The sequence below is a fragment of the Rhinolophus ferrumequinum genome, chromosome X, assembly GCF_004115265.2.
Source record: "Rhinolophus ferrumequinum isolate MPI-CBG mRhiFer1 chromosome X, mRhiFer1_v1.p, whole genome shotgun sequence".
Lineage (NCBI taxonomy): Eukaryota > Metazoa > Chordata > Mammalia > Chiroptera > Rhinolophidae > Rhinolophus > Rhinolophus ferrumequinum.
In genome coordinates, this window is record NC_046284.1 from 102,434,872 (window position 1) to 102,437,630 (window position 2,759).

General features: G+C 36.9%; 1 pseudogene; it reads right to left on the minus strand.

The window, feature by feature from the left end:
• Positions 1-263: 263 nt before the first annotated feature.
• Positions 264-1,096, minus strand: LOC117030202 (histone RNA hairpin-binding protein-like; annotated as a pseudogene).
• Between the last annotated feature and the right edge of the window lie 1,663 nt (positions 1,097-2,759).

Here is a 2,759-nt window from a genome sequence, read left to right on the forward strand (position 1 = left end):
GGGATTAAACAATTAAATTTGTTGCAAGATTGCTTCAAGTTCAATTTTCATTAGATTTATTTCCATTTATGATTTAAAACATGCAAAATATACTCACTATACATAAAATTGTTTCTCAAGAAAATAAGGCAAAAATAACAATTCACCATGAGATAAACTATTAACAGAAACCACCCAGTTGTAAATGCAGAGGCATGCTTGGCTGGCCCTCCACCTAGCCAGATAGAGGCAACTTGCTCTCAGTGGCCTCCACATGGCATCAGTTAGCTCAGGGCTGAGAAGTCTTTCAAGGGTTCGGTTACACAGGTTTCCAAGTCAAACTCATCCTCCACTTGGCAGTCCACGTGTCTAACTTTAGTGGATGTGCCAGACTACATATTGAAACTATGTTGAGAAGCTTGTCTAGGACTTGGAGCTGCTTTCTGTGGATTTGGTCTCCATTTCCCCGAGGTCTATGGGATGTATCTCTTGAAAAATCACATCCTTCTTCAGCTGGAGGATGCCAGAAATGCAGAGCCAGAGTTTGATCTGCTGGTCCCACCATCGTCGACTATACTTCTTCAATTTGTTGGGGGTCTTGGGATGAATGCCAGGTTGTCAAAAGTGTCTTGGGACTTCTTTAATATAGCGATCATAGGCGATGCTGTTCTTTCCATAGTTGATCTGCTTCTGTCTTCTCATCAGTACACTTTTATCTTGTCTCTAAGTCAGCGGGCATCGCAGACATAGAGTCCTTCGAATCAGAACATCCCATTGATGATTTTCTCACTCTTCCGAAGTTATTTATGAAGAGTTTTCTTTTATATCTCACAATTTCTTTGTTAACTCTGATTCTCATTTCATCTTCTTCAACTGCATTTGCCCAGTCTGTATGTCTAGAACTGGGCTTTGGGCCTTCTGGAGTGGTAAAGCTGTCAGGTCTGCAGTCGCCTGTGGCCTTCGCTGGGCCCTCCCGTGCTTGGCAGTCCTGCACCTGCCGTTGGCTCTGACCTTGCACCCCAGGCTCCACCTCGTGGGGGTGGGGGTGGTGGTGGTGGGCTGGCATCCAGGTCATAGAGGCCCCGGTACCTGGAGGGCTTGTTGGACGGCAGGCCATGTCCAGTGCGGCAGCACCCCCAGCATCCTCTCCTGCAGCACTGACAGACCCTAAAAGCCCATGTTCTTGACATAGGAAATAATTAGTTCTTTCCAGTACGTCTTACATATTGCTCTGGAAGATGCAGCTACTTTCTTTCCCTAAGGAGCTTAAGCATGGTGGATGCTGACAAGTATGTCAAATTTGTGATATCTGGAGCTTAGGACAAGAAAACAAAATTCTGGTCAGCTTGTGACATTAGGTGATACTCTCAATCTCACTTTGAGTGTCAGAATTTTAGCTGGACAATATTTGATCCTTAGTTTTATATATAGAGAGAGTGATATAGTGCCAAAAAAATGTATACAAGTGGACACTTTGGTCAACGTTGCTCAAGCAGTAGTTTGCCGTAATCAGAAGTATCTGGACACTGATGGTAACCACTTTGAGCACCTCTGGTAATTGCAAAAGTCAAACGTGATTTGTATTCATCTTTTGTTATTAGTATATATTGAGTATTACAATTTTAATACAGTTTTTATTTCTTAATATGTGTATACATTTTTTGGCATCATATATATACATATATGTATATATATACACATATTTGTGTTTCTTAAAAAGTATATATATACATATATATGTATACACATATACATATATACATATATATGTGTGTATATATATACTTTTAAAGAAAGCATATATATACTTATATATGTATACGCATATACATATATACATATATATGTGTATATATATACTTTTAAAGAAAGTATATATATACATATATACACATATATGTGTATACACACACACACACACACACACACATATATATATATATATATATACTTTTTAAGAAACACAAATACACCACAGCTTTTAAGAGTATTTGCCTCACTGTGGTCAGTTGTTTAGGTGCCTGCCTCTTCCTAGAATGTGTGGTCCTTGAGACAGGGACCACATTTTACTTACTTATAGTATATACTTAGTGCTTCATATAAAACCTGACACATACTAGGGACTCACAGATTTTTGTTGAATGATGAATAAACAAACAAATGAACAAATATATGAATAGGAAAAGATGATTAACAGCATCAGACAATACATTGTAAGTTCTAACTATTTGGTCAGATAACAAGGTAATAAGCAGGAAGAATCTCTGGGTATTTCCAAAAGCAAATACTTAACATACCTTGTGTAGCCTAATCCCTTTAGGATGAGGTTAATATATTTAAGCCTATCAAAATTTTGTCATGTATGTAGAACTTTCAAATTTACAAATTGTGTTTATAGATGTTATTTTATTTGATGACTTATTTAGTTAAATATAACTGAGTCACCATTTTTCTGGACATACATGACAACAAAAATATTCTTTAAAATTACCTTCAATTAAGTCATAAAATTAAAAATAAATGTGGACTTACTGGTTAAATACCAATTTTTATTCAGTTTATTTTCATTTATATACATCATATTTCAGAATCCACTGGCACAGATGTAACTGAAGAAAAACATTGCCAACCTATCTCCGTCTGCATTTCTATTTATCATGACCTCTTTTATCATTAATTCAATCCCAGGTCCTCTTTTTCAGCTATGTTTTGGCCTGTTTTAAGCTCCAAAGCATCACTAGCATGATCATTCCATAATTTTCAGTCTCCAGAGTCATTGT